At 37.8% G+C, this 16,477-nt stretch overlaps 1 long non-coding RNA gene across 1 annotated transcript; it reads right to left on the bottom strand.

Moving 5' to 3' along the window:
* Positions 1–6,305: 6,305 nt before the first annotated feature.
* On the bottom strand, positions 6,306–14,925 carry LOC133208224 (uncharacterized). Its single transcript, XR_009724298.1, has 3 exons — positions 14,806–14,925; positions 14,569–14,664; positions 6,306–6,892 (listed from the first exon to the last, which is right to left on the bottom strand). It is a non-coding gene; the product is annotated as an uncharacterized LOC133208224 (long non-coding RNA).
* Between the last annotated feature and the right edge of the window lie 1,552 nt (positions 14,926–16,477).

The raw sequence follows: 16,477 nt of genomic DNA, 5'->3' as shown, positions 1-16,477 counted from the left end.
TGCAGTTTTAGATGTGCTGTGCCCATGGCTGATGATTACAGATCTGTGTTCCTATAGCTGTGCAGGAGTATTTTGCCTATTGGCTGATACAGTGTATTTTTGTTTATTGCTGACCAGTTTTTGAACTTTGCTCTTTGTTTCTGTAGCAGAAATAGGTTAGATCAATAACCTATTAATAACCTATTCAAGCTCAAAGTTCTATTCATCCTCACTCTCCTAACAAGAGGTATTTCCATTGTTCATTATTATGTGCCATTTCCATTTCAACCCCGACCTCATAAATCATAAATGAGCTTGAAGTATTCATTTCCCTCTTTCAGCACTACCTTCATCTAGTATTTGCTGACATGGCTTGTTACAACTTATTTTATAGCACAGTCAGGCCTTGTTTTCTGAACAGATGAATTCGTTGTTGGACAGGACTCTAAAAATAGAATTTAGGGTCCACCAAAATGAGAAATTCCAGCTAATTAGGATCTCATCTGGAACAATGTGATCTGATATAGAGAAGTTTTGAACTAATGAAACAAAAGCAAAGATCTAGCTAATTGGTTCTAAACTTTTACATTATGAAAGGGCTATTTCTGTATTTCTGTTAAGGATGATAGAAACCATCTGGAAAAGAGATTAAAGGCAGCATACATTGGAAAGAAAGGAGAAAAACTAGGGTAATTAAAGAAAATATGTGAAATGTATACCTTGGGTAAACAAATGACTTCTGGTATCTTCTGGTATTCTGAGCTACCTTCTTCAGATAAAAATTAAAGTCTTGTCAACCTCCGCTATCTTGTTCATATGTAAGAGGCAGTCGTGTCTCCTCTACCAGCACTTGGTGCTGAAGTGGTGAAGTCAATTTATGGGTATGTGACTCTATTTCAATATCTCAAGTAGAATTACTAATGGAAAATGTGTGAATCCTCAAACTACCTAGTGTCATGGGAGACTGAAGGCTTACTGCCTCAGCCAGAAATATGTCCTCTGAGAACACTGACAGTAACTGTGTGCATGTTTTGCTCTGACTGACACATCGTGCTTTTGGAAGCTGGAACTCTGGTGTTGGGACATGCATGAAGACTTTGCCCTAATTCTTCCCTTAGTGGCAGGCTTTAAACGTGGTTGGATGCCAGGCTAAGTCAATTTGTTTTGTTATCATGAAATAACATCCTAACTAATGTCTTTACTTCCTCCTTCCTTACTGAGGAGGAAAGTACACTGGGTAGGAGAAGACCCTATGTGAGACACAGTAAGTAACTGAAGTAGCTGTGGACAGTTTTTCTAGGATATTTGTTCTATATATTTATCTCACTGTTTTCTACAGTTTTCCCAGGACATACTAATTTTAGCTTTTTTACTGTGTACTGAAACCAGTTGAATCCATGTGTTGCCTCTAGAACCAACAGTTTATCACAGAAATTAATGACATGATTTTCTTAATAACTTAGATGTTTAAAATTATTGTGCTTTAAATAAGAAGCCTGTGAAATATACTGTTAGTGGATTAAGTATAATAATACACATCCTTAAAAAGTATATACTGTGCCCACTGTCTCTAACCAAAGCTGCCAATCACCATTAGTTCATAATTTGATGTATAGATGTTGACCTGCCTCATTAGTTACCAGCAGCGGATATTGTGCTACCATCTGACTCATCCTGCATTTAACTGCATACTGATGGGTGAGTGAACTGTTTGAGATAAAATAAGAAACTGCTTACAGATGTTGCTGTGTTGAACTAGGCCCTTTCACTTTGTGAAGGAGCCTTGCTGACAAGTGTGATGCTGTACGGTCTAGGTGAAAGCACAGCTTTCACTTTTCCCAGCGCACTACCAGAAGGTCTGTGTCCTTGTGAGTTGACTGACCTCAAAGCCACACAAAAAAAACTTGGTGCACATGAGACAAACACCAAAGGTAGCACTAACCATCTCTGGTCATGCAGTCGTTAACAGGGACAAGCTATTGAGCCAATTTTAAGAAACTGTTATGTCTCATAGTCTTACATCTTTTAGAAATGATGATTCACAACCTTTATTCATTAATGGGCATCTGATTCATCGCTGGTTACAGTGGAAACAGATTGTTACATTGTGGGATAATTGTTCATACTGCTTTGTAAAGACTCTGCAATTATTTCTATTATTGATGTCTACTTGGAGAATTTATAGCTCCTCTGTAAAAACCTATAACCTGCTAAGCTACAGCATTAGAGCAACCTCTAGATGAAGTGATTTAAAGTGGTCATTTTTAATTTATAAAAAGGTTTTCCTTAAAGATAAAGAAAAGGTTTCAAAGCATTCACAGCCTTTTCAGTAGCATATAGGACTATAGCTTTCATTTAAAAATAAAAAATGCAATAATTTTGTGTTCATTTAGCTAAATGGAAAGGTTTTGCAGTCACACATTTCAGCTTCAGACACTAATTTTCACCCTATAAAAATCGGAATGTTTGGAGGTAATCAACAAATTTTACAGGAAAATAAACCCTGCAATTACTTTTGTTTTCCTCAGGGAAGGGATGAAAACTCTCAATTTCTATGAAAAAGCAATTCAGATCTTCTGTCAGCACTTTTTAAAGTTAGATGACTTATTCAGGGACAGCTTAGATGAAATGAAGTATTAATTTTTAAAGTTTCACTGTCTATAACTTGAGCGGACCAATTCAGGTTGAATCATGACAACATGATGCCATTAGCCTTTAAGGCCACATTTGTTCCTTCCTACCTTGTGAAGAACCTTGATGCCTGTGGTCTAACTGGGTTTGAAATGTGCTGCTTCCATCCTGCACAGTAGAAGTTTGGTTCATTCCACATGGAAATGTTGCTCACTTCAAATCCCTTTATGAATGGTCACTAGTGGGTAATGGTGAGGGGGTTTTTGGGGAGACTGTTGTGAAGTTTTATGTGTTAGTGCCCATTTTACTGAATTGCCTGAGAATTCCAGGGGTCCGGCATAATGCTGAGAGAGCTGAGCTGATGAGTGGCATCAGATTGTGAATGTTCTTCAGCATCTCAAGATTAGAGAAACTGACTCACTTTGGGAAATTTTTATTCATAATAAGAAAAGTGATAGTAAAAGCAAATCTGATATTTAGCACTTGTTATTCCCATAATTTGGTCCAAAATGCTTTGTTAACTTTCCTATAGTCTTTGGCAAGCAGTAACTATCAGTTCTCCTTTACTGATCATACCTCCTTTGGAGATTGTGACTGCTGAGACAGATCTTGGCAACTTTGCAGAAGTCACTGTGTTTTGAGCTGATGGAATTTATACCAATGATACTGTGAAGTAATTATCTAAGAACAGATTTGTCCTGGTCACTAGGGCAGAAAGCTTTCCCTGTTGATATGAAATGATTGTTAGAAATTACTGTTTCTTCTTAGTTGCAATTTGTCAGGAGTGGGTGAAAAAGCAATGTTAAAACATGGAATTTTCATGGGTAAAAGTAAAGCCATTATAAGCTTTCAGGTACCGTGTCTTCAGGATGCGCTTCTGTCCAAAGGCCGTACAGTCAAGCTTAAAAAGTAGGTTATTCCCATCCTGTTGTTGTAACCCTTAATACATAGTTACTTTATCAGTAACTACACCAGTAACTATGCAGTCTACATCTTTCTTTTTTCTTACTATCCTTTATGCATTTCTTTTTATTTTATGTAAATACAGCTGATATATTTGACCATTCATTATTGTCTTCTGAAATAGTAATTGCTGTCAAGATGAAAGTATTAGGAGGGTAGGAAAGAAAACAGGCTCATATCTATTTATAACTATATATGTATATGTATTTTAAGCTATCTTTTATTGTTTGTCTTTGAATTGAGGCATTGTTTTCTCTGAGGACTGTGAATGTTTACCGAAAAAGTTAGAGGGTAACAGCAGCAGTAAGTGGAAGAGCACTGTTTTCTACCACACTTTAGACTGACCAAAAAGAACTGTTCTTATGTTTGTGTCCAGCTGGAACACACAGAATGTGAAGATCCCTGATTTTAATTTGTACTTTAGAGGTACTTTGGCAGTATGCACAGCTTTGCTCTAATACTCCTAATATCAGACACCATTTACCAACTGCTTTATTTCTATGTTCTTTTATCTAGTGTTTCACCTTCTTAGAGGGAGCACAACAGGATTAATGAGATAATCTTATCTTTTACAAGGTACTGGCAATGGCGAAGTAATAAGAGTACTAATAGCGCCTGTAACCTAATGTACAAAAGATTTTAAACCTTAATTCTATAATAGGTTTTGGGTTGTTCTCATTATATTTAACTCAAAACTCAAGTTTCAAATCAAGAGGTGTCCAGAAAAAGTCAGGGAAATAGAAAAAACAGAAGATAATTTGTTTACAGTTCAGAAGGTAAGTTTCAGTTAAAAACACAACTGGATGTATATGAACTTGTACTGATACAAAAAAGGAACCATGTAAATTATGGGTAGAGTTTCTAGTCTCTATGTGCTCATCAAAGGAAGAAAGCTGCACCGTCTGGGAACAAATGCATCTTTCCAGGTTTTTGCTTCAGGAAACAAGCAGGCTGCTTTGCCTCACAGCTCAGAGCATTTGGGCAAGAGAGCTTGTCTGAAATGTGATGCTGAGCATTGTCTGCTTTACAGTAAAAATATCACAGCTCTTCCAGAAAAGAGGCAGTAAATCTCCTGTTGAAATCTGGATGTAAGAGGAGCAGAGTTACTGTATTCAGAGATGTCTGTCACCAAGAAAAGCTAAAAATATTCTGGGTTTGAACCTTTGCTGACAGTGTGTAGGGCTTTATCTGCAGGACTCCTCTTGATTGTTAGCAAGGGAAAACAAGGAAGGAGCCTTAATGAGAACTTTAACCAAAAATGTTATCTAATGCACCTAATTTTTTTAGTACAGATTCTTTAGACTTTTATAGTACAGATACTTTCTAACTAAGAAAATACTTTAAACTGCGGAAGTTCACTGTGATTCCAGTACTTACCTTGTGTGTTTAGATATCTGCTAATCTCAACTGCTGAAAAAGTCTATTTATGTCTGTTTCTGGAAAAGGAAGGGTTTTCATCTGTGAGCTGAGAAAAGGTGAACACATGTCTAAAGAGACCCCACCCAGCTCTGACTGACAGCTGGTGTGCATATTACACAGATGACAAGAACTACTCATTTCTCGGTAAACCACTGAGTTATCTGCCTCTTGCCAAATGTTAATTACACAAATGTCTCTGTCCGTCAAGTGTGCATGTTGGGATTGCGGAGCATTTGACTCGATGCTAGATGTGTACTTTATCTGGCCTGCTGTCAGCAGAGTCCTCATTTCCACCTAGCACATCAAACTGGGGATGAGAAAAGCCTAAGGATTATGTGCTTGAAAATTTGCATGGAAGAGCAGTGATTCTGTTTGACATCAAGGTTTTCAAAAAAACCTTAGAAGTAAACCAATAACATTTCTGCATAAAATTGCCCTATGGTCTTTATAATTGATAGTTGTTTTGATTCTTCACCTTTAAAGACTAAATTACAAGGTGATTTCAGACATTAATTATGAGTTGCCTGTAGCTTGCATAATGGCATTCCCCCTTTTTGGCATTATTTCAGGCTTGAAATGAATTCAGAACAATTCCCCTCTACCTGGTAACATGCTGTCAACTACAAGCTGTGTGCATTGTTCCAATATTCTTATTGCTTATCTAACTCAGGCTGAGTAATGTAATCATAAACCTTACATGTTTAAGATACACAAATAGTGTTTCTAGTTAAAAACAGACAACCAAGCCAGTAGAAAAGAATTAAGGCTTTGACCTGTTGTTTGGGGATCAGTCTGGAAAATCCTTGGTATCACTTATCCACACAAGTGTAATGTACAGCAGGTTATAACATCCTTTAACGTGAGTATGTAGGCAGGTAAGCCAATAGTAAGATGAGTAGTTGTCTGAACCTGAGTTTGTTTACAAAGTATATTACTGCACATTAATGGTATGCATTGCCTGCTGGCTATTTTGCTACGGACAGTTTTTCAATTAAAGGTGTTGTGCAGTGGAATACAACACCATTCACTGAATAATATATATACTAAACAAGTGACCAGCTCTGACTCCAAAGACAGCAAACAGTTACTGGAGCACAATGCTGCTGCTTAGTTAAAAAAACTGTTGTTAGGACCTTTGTATAGTGCTGTGTTGGTATGACTGCTTAACTTTTGTTTCTGGCCACAGCTTGCTGAAGGAGGTCTGCACCACCTTTCATTTTAAGGGGAAGGCAAAATACTGTTTCTAATGCATCTGTTTCTGTTTCTAATGCATCTGTTTCTTAGTACAGATTCTTTAGGGGAAAGCATCTTTTCAGCTCAGAGCATCCTTGTCCATACGGATTGATTTTTCTTTTTGAAGTGTTTCCAGACACGAGATAGTGAAAAATGGTAAGAAGTAATATTTCCTTACCCTGGCTTAGGGTAAGTCTTACTGTAGACAAGCCTCTTAGGCACTCCTCAGTCTGTCCTAGAAGAGCTCAGCAAGAGAGTTTTATCATACTTAATTTTTCTAACTTTCAGATTTTATAACATTAATAAAAATGAGAGAGATCTGGTGTATGATAATGCAGCTCCTTTCTGATAATGACTGCATCTCTCAAGCTCTAATGCTTCGTAGTATTTTAGTTTTTTTCTAATAGGGGTCAGAATTAAAAATCACTGTTAAATTTCTAAGGTAAAGGAAGGGAACGTTTTCCTACATAAAAGCAGCTCATTGTTTTACTATATATTTTTCTGATGCCTGTATTCTGGTAGACAAGGTAAGTTATGACTCTTTATTAATTTTATTTGAGCCTGTTTTGTGTTGTTTTCTCAAATAAAGCAGTCTGGCAGATATGGTACAAGAAAATGCATATTCTTCCATGGGCTGTTTCCTCTAGTCAGACCTTGCTGTGGATACCTCAAAAAGGCAAAGAAGATATCGCTAAAGCATAGGTATATAGAAATAAGAATTGTATGACAGCTTTTAGAAATAAAACTCACTTTTTTTTCACCTGCATCATCTAAAAACATAGTAACTTTTCAATCCTTTTGTTTTCTTTTGTTCTTTTCATTTTAGTGTTTATAAGGAAAGCTTTCCATGGGAGCTTGTAGTCTCTCTTGCAGCATCTGAAATGGTCAAATGCTAAAGGAGAGGGATATTATGTACAGGGGGAGAAGAACAATTTACTAGTTGGATTAACATTAATGAATAAATTCATTAGCATGCCTTAGAGAGGAAAGTCTAAGGGACTGAATTTTTACTTAATGACCAGTGGGTATCAACATCAGTGAGCAACTAAGATAGATAGGTTTGTATTCAGCTGTAGCAATTGCTGCCCAGGCTTTGAATCTAATCTGGTCAGCTTTCAATCCTTTCAAAGTAATTGTGAAATGAATTGCATTCAGCAGTCTTAAAAAGTGTACCTTGAGTATGCCCTGCTAAAATAGGACAAATTGGAATCATCTTACTTGCAGGCTTAAGCAGCCTTAATGCACTGGTATTTAGGACCATATTTATTTACAGAAGAAATAAGTCTCTATTCACAGATTTCTTGTGAAATTAACTTTTAAAATTATTTCAAATATTGATAAAGTGTCCATACACTGATTTTTTTTTTCCTCCTATACTTTTATTACATAGATTTGCTGTTAAGTCATGTTGATGAAAAAGGGAACAGAAGCAAGAAACTACAATGGAAATAAAGCATTAAAAGTAGAGCTGGAGATCTGTTCCTTTTTTTTTTTTTTGATGACGGGCCATGGATTTGTTTTTATCTTCCCACTATTTGTCTGGCCTGAATGATGCATAGGGACTCCCCTCTTACTTCTATGTCTGTATGGTGCTAAGTACAACGGCTAGAGACTGAACTGCAGGCATGAAAGAACAGCAAACCGTAACTTGCACTACAGCTAAACCTGAAGGCAAGCTGAAAGCAAATCTTCAGTCCCATTAGAACTGAAGCAGTGCTGAAATGAGACCTCATAAAACTTGGAATGTCTGACACAATTTAAAGAAGTGTTTGCTGGAAATCACCAGGTTTGGCAACCAACAGGTTTTAACAACAAAGGAACTACTGTAGCTCTACAGGCTGATGAGGGTCTTTGCCAGCTGAATTCATGGCCTTGGAGATTTTCAGTCCTCTCTGGGTAATCTCTTACTTTTCTTAACCACCCTTGTTATAAAGAACATTTGTCTTATGCCTTTCCCTTGTTGCAACCTGTGACTACAGGTTTTTATGCCTTTGTGGCATTCCTTTGGGTATAGTCTGTCACAGTCTTCTGTATAAGCCCCACCTTTAGACAGCAGAAGACAACTCTTAAATTCCCTTATGGCCTTCTTTTCTCCAAGCTGAACAAACCCCATTCCATCACCCGCTTCTTACACATTATGTGTTCAAGTTCCCTACCATCCTTGTGGCTCTCCACTCTACTCTCTCCAATGGAGAGAGCTGAAAAGCCCAAAACTGGACACAGTATGGCACATGTGGCTCCTCACACAGCTTCTCTCTCTTCAAGTTGTCCTTCCACAGTGTCCACTTATTTCTATCTCCCTGTATTGTTTTCCTAGGTAAAAGTTGATAGTCTGGGCTTGTATTTAGTCAGCTGCAAATGACACCATGATCATTAAAATGGTAATGATTGTTTGAAAAATCTTACCAGTTACATTAAGATTTATAAGGATGGGAAAATTAAATTACCTTCCAGATTCTGTATGCACTGTGGTAAGCTAGGTCTAATTTGTGAAGCATTTTTTAAGCTGCAGAACATTTAGTAGCAATACACATTTCCCTGAGATTTGGCTCTGACTACAATAGTAAATATCAGAAACACAATTCACTATAACGTTGGTAGCAATGACTAAATTGGGTGGTGCTGCCAAAATGTTACTGTTCTGTTATCTAGTTGTACTGAATGATGTGAGGTAAAATAACAGGAGCTCTGCCTACGCACTAGCTTCTGGTGCTGTTTATGGCTGGTAAAGTTGTGCTACTGGGAAATCATGACTTAAAAAAAACCTGTTTGGATAAGGACATCTTCAATCTGCACTATGAATAAATAGGGAGCTTCTATCTGCCAGAGGGTGAATTTGGCATCTGTCATTAGTACCACATTTTCTTATTAACATAAATAAATAAATATATATATATCTTGTCTTCAGGTCATTAAATGAGGAAATGTATGAGACTCATCCCATGGTTACATTTCACTTCTAGTTAATTCAATTAAAATTATTTTCAGTTATGTTAAGTATCAGACCATCAGACATCTTAGAACTTCTTGAAGTGACAAGTCCTTCATACCCCTGCAATGATTTGGAAAACCTCACATGATAATACAGTCTCTATTTTCTAGGTCAGCTGTTCCGTTAGTGAGTACAAACAGCCAGTAAAATAAACATACTCCCTATCTCTAAGAAAAACCACAAGTCCTCTGACAGCACCTGAGCTATGTGCAAAAGTAGTTGTATAGGCTAAAGATCATCAAAGTTTCTGCAAGCATTTGTGCCAAAAATAGCAAATGTTTGGTATCTTAAATCAAAGGGTTGCTATAAAAAGATGCTTCTAAGCCTGTGGAGTATCCATGTCATTCGACAGGATGGTTTATTTTTGGCATGAGCGTTGACACAGCCACTTACAATCAAGGCAGATAGAGTCACTGAACCGTGAGTTCTAGGAGCAATGCTGCACAAAGAGCACTGTGACTCTCACGTGAGGAAAGCCAGGGAACGTCACTGTCTGTGAGCTGTGTATCTTAGAGGAGAAATTATAATTATATAACACAGAGCTGTATCGTTGTTGCTGTAGTCTTCTAAGATCTGTGCTTCCCAAAACAACTCAAAGGCCCTGCACATGGTGACCCTTTCTGTAGGCTGAAAGGGCAAAATGCTGCATTGTTTATCAGGGAGCAGCGGCTGTTTAAGTGTCAGAAGAGATGTTCATTACCCAAGAGGAGAGCTGGAAGGCTCTCTGTTATCACAGCCTTTTTTGACCCCCATACTTGAACTCTGGGACAGTTGGGGTTTTTTGATAGTTGAAGTAGAAAGCTGTTTCCAAAAAAAGTTGTCCACTTTTATGCTCCTCGGTACCATTGTATTTGAGGGCTTTGCAATCTTACCCTGAAGAACCCCTGCAAATATTTTTCAAGCCAATAACTTGTTCAAGGTCACAGAAGAAATCTCTCATGGTGCAAGATGTGAAAGCAGGTTTCCTAAGCGTGTCTGTCCTCTGCAGGACTGTCGATGTCTGACAAAGGGTATCCTTTGGCAGAAGATTTTCTTCTGGCAGACAGGCCGAGTCAATTTTGCTGGACTTCTGTAGTGCAGTTGTACCTAAATGCCACCTTTTGGCCAGCACATGCTGCAAATGGCAAAATGCCATACCAGTGTGCTGGGGAAGAAGACTGAACGCTTCAAGAGAGCAGATTGCAGGCTGGCAGCTCAGACAGCAGTTCTTCCTGAGCACTGCTGCTTGCTGTGCTGCCTGGCAGAGTGCGCCTTGTAGGAAAGGACTTGGGGCAATCAACAGTCCCTAATTTGCACAGGTGTAGTATGAGGTAGGATCTAGGCCTTAGTCCTTTTCTTCTTAATTGAAATTAATGAATTATCCAGCTTCAGATTCCAATTTCTTGCTGAGGCTAAGAAATGGGCAAAACCCAACTGATGTTACAACAAATTCTTGGTATTGCATATTAGCTGTATATATTCTGCTTTCAGGATACATAGTTGAACATAGTATTTGCCAAGTTTCATGACTTAATTTTATACACATTCTTGGGATCTCAGAGAGATTTGAGTCTTCTTATTAATTTACTGAGGCTATTTTCAGCTTCTGCAGTACTAATAAGTAACTCTGCTCCTGCTCTTTTTTTAATCTTCAGAAGATTTTAAAAAAGACTCTTTCCTAAAATAAGGTTTTCCCTGCTCCCATGTTTTTCCACTGGGTACAGCATCTTTTCAGGATGTACGGTTTGATCTGGCTTTGGCGGCAGAAGTTGAAGAGCCTCCTGTTGATTACACAGACCGCCTGAGGGTCCTGCAAAGATCTTCAGTGGTTGGTCGTGTTCAAGTTCCACTTCACTGTTTCTGGCAACAAGCCCACCACGCACAGACACTGTTGACAGGATGGAGGCTAAGGAAAACGTCAGAAAAATGTCAAGAAATGAAGCGTGTGTGTGACTTCCCTCTTTCCCGCAGATTATTAGAAGTAGAGGCATAGCTCTATGACTGAGTCCTGCCTTTCTGCAGGGTTATTTCCATTTACAGCCACACTTCTATTGCTTCTGTTCCTCCAGGTTACATAAAATCCCTTATAAACACTGGAAACATTTGCATCTGGTGCTTGCATATATTACTCTGTTCTTGCCTTCAGTCTTGATGTTATCATCTTAAAAATTACATTAAAAGTTCAGTTTTCTTCCTTACAAAATGATTAAACAGACTAAAATAAATCTTAGTAGTGTGAATACAGCCTAATACTAGTGCAAATGTGAAGTACCTGTACTGAAGTTAGTGACTTAAATGAATTAAAAATCAATTTACTCAAAGCAAAATTAAGACTTTGGATGTGGCTGGCCACAAATTTTCTGTTACGGGCTGGTAACAAATCTCCTTTTGCACAAAAGCTGAAAAAAAAAAAAAAAAAGAAAAAGCTTAAACCCAATACCATTAATTTGCCCCTGAATTCTTGTAAAATGAATCCCCTGCCAAGTTTCCAGGGAATGTGTTTGATAAGGACTGGGCATCGTTGTGACCTTACTAAATGCTCTCCTAGTGTGGGAATATATCTTACACACTGTGCCCAGTAAGAATAGTAACATTGCTAACTTTGTAACAGATAGCTAAAACCAGACTACTTCACACCTTGTGTAAATTATTCCAGTATCTATGTGGATGATGTGCAAAAACTAACTATGTGAGACCAAAGGTTTGATTTAAAACTGAAAGGGTATGAGAAGAGAGAGCTCAAATGATGACTTGGGTAATTAAAACTGTCTAATCTGGCTCCTTTCTGATTCTAGAGTTACGCATGAAGGTTTGCATTGCAATTCAGTCCATTAATGATGAATAGTTGGATAGACAACTGTGGAGCTCACATCACCTTCTTTCCATGGTTTGTTGATGGAAAAATAGCACTTCAGTGGTTAAAATTCGAGTGACATGAGAAGTATAGGTGATACCACTAAACAAAAATTCCACAGAAATGCCCTTCCACAGCACACTGGGGTCTAGAAATACCCCCCTCTCTTATCTCCCCTCTTCCCGTTTATTTTATGTTTTAAAAGGGACTGAAACACTGCAGAATCTGATACATAGGTAGAGGCCTGAATGCTGTGTTAACAAAGGCAACAGCATTATTGCTTTGTTGACCTCCAGTTTCTAAGGGACTTTTGAAGGTAAGCTATTTAATTCTGGTTGAATAAACTCTGCTTTGTAACACATTAAACACACTTCATAAAACTGCACAGTTAAGCCTAGGTATACTGCTAATTTAATCTATTTTTGAAGAAAACTTTGCAGACTTTCTCTATAGGTGTATTTTATTGTTAGATTGTAATGTTCACTTTATAACAGGGCTTGGCAATTGTGTAGTAAACTAAAACATATATTGAAAGAGTATGCTTTGGGATTGATTAGCTAGGCAGCACACCAGTTACCAGAGTTTAGAGTGAATCTGCTGTCTAAAATAGACTGGGACATCCAATCAATACATCCATTTTTTAAAACAGGGCAAGACTGTTAAGTCTGACAGAATGCACTGGCATGAAAGTGGTCTGTGTTGTTTGTATTTTTGAATAGTGTTAACACAAAGCTATGTATTTATTTGATGTTTCAATGAAAACCTGCTATGACTTGGTGATAATAAACTTTGTAATAGATTTACAAATCTTCGTTGTTTAACCAGATTTTCAGAATGGCTATTACTGAGTCTGACTTTCAGAAATTCCTGTTCCATGCTTTACGAGTGGTAAGTCCTTTGAAAATTCAGAATAAACTTTGCCAGTTGGCCTATTTCAAAGCGTAAGACTACTTTAAGTTCACATGACATATTAGCTGGGGGAAACTAAGTAGATGCAGGTGTTTACAGTGTATTTGCACTGTATGTTCAATGATACATGTATTTTACTTCGATATCTGCATGGCCTTCTGCTATGTTGTTTTTCTTAAATGTCTCTGAAATATTTCCAGTTCCAATACTTATTTGTATTGGGAAATAATTTATTATTTGGCATTCTCAACATGAAAATTTAAGAAATTTGTAATGTTTGCATCACAAACCAAGCTTTCACTGAAACCTTCTATTCCGTGGCTGAATGGATAGAAAAATACTGTATTCTGTCACAATTTTGAGAGGAAATTGATATTAAACTGTTAGAATTCAGATATTCTTGTCCTACATTCCTTCATATTTTCTAAAATATATACTCTCTGAAGCATCAGAAAAATCTCACTTTTCAGCCAAGTGAACTATCTACCTTGGCTTTTCAGACTTTTTCTATGGAATTACTGTTTTTCTTTTTTAAAAGATGAAGTTAATCAAAATGATTTGGCAAACAAAATCAAATGAACTGTAACTACCCTTCATTACCATGCTGTATCTTTCCAAATTTATCCCAGCTTTTCTGCAAGATGCTCGTTTTGCTAACAATGGGATTTTAAAAATATTGCTTTATGCACTCTGTGCTCTGCAGATCTAATTTTCAACTAGAGTCTGCAGTGTTCTGGGAATCCTTGCATAATCTGGAATGTGCTATAAATAGAACATGCACTCAAAGGAAGGAAAGCGTGACTTATTTTGTAACTATATGCTTGCCACAGATCCAGCTTTCATCCAAAGTCAAATTGCTTTTGTCAGGGCTGCCAAGTTGTCAGTTAGGCAGAGAAATTTCCTGCAATGCGCAAGGTGACTTTTCAGACTAAAGGGAGTGGGGGAGGAAGGAGGTTTCCCTTCTGCTGAGTAACTGGTTTCAGTCCTTTTTACTAGGCTTTTTATATCTTCAGTTGAAGATACTCACCCACAATGAGATCAGACTGACTGTTCAAGAAGGTCTATGAGACACTGAGTTATGGTCTGTATTGGGTCCCTGTTGGTACCAGCAGATCTACTACTGGAAAGAGCTGAATGAACATTTGCAACACTGAGTAACGAGGACATAAGTGAGAAATTGTACCTTCATCCCATTTCTGTATGCTGTTCACAGCTGCTGATCTGACAGGAGAGGTGGTTAGGTCTTCCACAGGAAGAAGCCATGTGGAGACCACTACAGCCCTCTTAAGACACTAGCTCTTAACAGGAGGTGCAGCTTGCAGCAAGGGGACTTCATTCCAGGAAGAGAGAGAAAACAGCAATGCAAGAATCAGTGTCTGAGTCCAGATTTCTGTCTGGTTGATTGCTTGCTTACGTGTGTGCCAATGTTTGAAGGGCATTCTGGAGCAAGAAGGTGGCTCTTACTTTCTCAAGTCTGTGATCTTACCATGTTTTGTGTCTTCCTTAGGTCTGTTCTTTCGAATCTTCCTGAATCCAGATGAACAATGTGATTTTGCTGTAACTATGGAAAGCTCTGAAATACAGACCTATTTTGTGTATTTCTACTCACTCTGTCTGTGAAAATCGATTCCTTCTTCTACTTGTATTCTGCGAATGCTCCTCAGTCAGGTCATCAAATAATTGCAACGACTCCATTCCCAATAAGCTGAAATGAAAAAATCAGTCTGTCTTATCCAATTTCCCCAAAACTCCGATATATCAAAAGACCTAATCTTAAACACTGCTGAAATATTAATAAAATTGGAGGATGATAAAAAGACGGAAAAGCAGAAACTCATTCCTGTACCTTGGATTTCTGAGTATGTCACTAAAATTATTGAATTTTGAAATGAAGAAAAAGCAGATGGTGGTAATTTAGGGTTTCTGTCATCCTCATTGAAAGGTAAAATGTTACTTTGTAGCTAAAATGTTACTTTGTAGCTAAACCACTCCTACAAAGCAGCTACTCTTGATGACTTAAGAAGTAATGGTGAGATCACCACAGCAGAGGGAATCCTCATGAGCCTGAAATTCACATCACAGCTCTAGTGGACCCCTCTTCCCCCTTTCCTGCCAGGAAAATTTTGTGTGGCTACACCACTTGTCTTAACAATTTCTATTTATAATAGCCCTCTTGGGTTTACTGGCAGTTGGCATTACTGAAAGCAAACTTTACCCTAGTGCACCCTGTGCTCGGGTGCACTTGGGCAATGTCCAGCTCCAGAGTGAACATAAGACCTTTTTTGCAAAGCTGCTCAGATGTGAGCCAGACTACAGTGACATTCTGGAATGATGTTACAAGATACGGGTAAACTCCCTAAGTATGTTTGGGAACAGTTTCCAGACACATGGTTCCGACTAGGAAGAATTTTGGTATTTTTCACAGCTTGGTGTTGTTTTGATCATGTGCACAGAGAATCAGTCACCAATTTCAAATGAAATCCCACCTCTAGAAGGAAGACCTTGTGTGTAAAGCACAATTCTAAGCTACTAGGAAAAAGCCACTAGAGTGAAAGACGGAAAAGTTTGTCCCTAAATTGAGCATGATTTACAACTTAAAATAATAAATCAGTGAAATACTTGATGACTTTGAAGGTTTCAAAGCCTCAAGAAACATTTGTTGAGCCATTATTAGGACTGTCAGCCCTGTTCTTTAAATCTATACTGTTCAAATCAGGAAATCCTAGTGGTCTTGCATTATTCCATTCTGTGTGGTCATAAAGTTAGCATAAAATATAACCTCAAACAAGCTATGTTATTGGAACTTCTTATTTTTCTTTTCTTACTAATTCTAGTAATTTTCTGCCACTTGCATTAAAAAAAAATCAAACCAGATGGGGACTCTAGTGTCAGAAAATTTTATTCTTTTGCTTTTAGTAAGTGACTAGGAAGATTACTCTGTTTCTTAGTCATTGCTCTGAATTTGATCCAAAGTAACAAGGAATAAAAATGTTGAGGTGTTCTAATAATGGAATTTGTGGTTCCAGCTGAACTTCAAAAAGAGTATTATCTGAGTTGCAGAGGAGCTCTAATGTTTTCAGTTCCCTTCGCTGTTCTGAAACCTCATATATGGTAGCACTTCACACAGCTGGACCTTTCCAGTGAATCTTCTTTGATGACCTCATGCCCTTTCAGAAGTCTCACAGCCCCTTTGGCAGGCAGGAAAACATTCCCATTGTACAAAAAGGGGAGGCTGAGGTACCAAGGAGGGAAATTCCCTGGTTGTGCACAGTAAACCTCAGCTGCCTGGACTTCCATTCTACCTACAAAACATACCTAAAACAAAACCAGAAAGGCTTCTGAGAGCCCCTGGCATACTGCATATTTAATTGAATCATGTAACAAAAAATGACTGCCTGTGAGGCTGAAGAGAAGCAATATGATATTAATGTGCAGCTTAGGCAGGGGATTAGTAAAAGTAAGTCATAAAACTGTTTAAGAAGAGAAAAGAACAAAGTCTGTTTGAATTTATGAAAGTA

Source organism: Neopsephotus bourkii, unplaced genomic scaffold, assembly GCF_033783945.1.
Source record: "Neopsephotus bourkii isolate Nb327-2 ecotype Australia unplaced genomic scaffold, CSIRO-AGI_Nbou_v1 NB_245, whole genome shotgun sequence".
NCBI classification, from domain to species: Eukaryota; Metazoa; Chordata; class Aves; order Psittaciformes; family Psittacidae; genus Neopsephotus; species Neopsephotus bourkii.
This window is presented reverse-complemented; position numbering and strand designations above follow the sequence as displayed.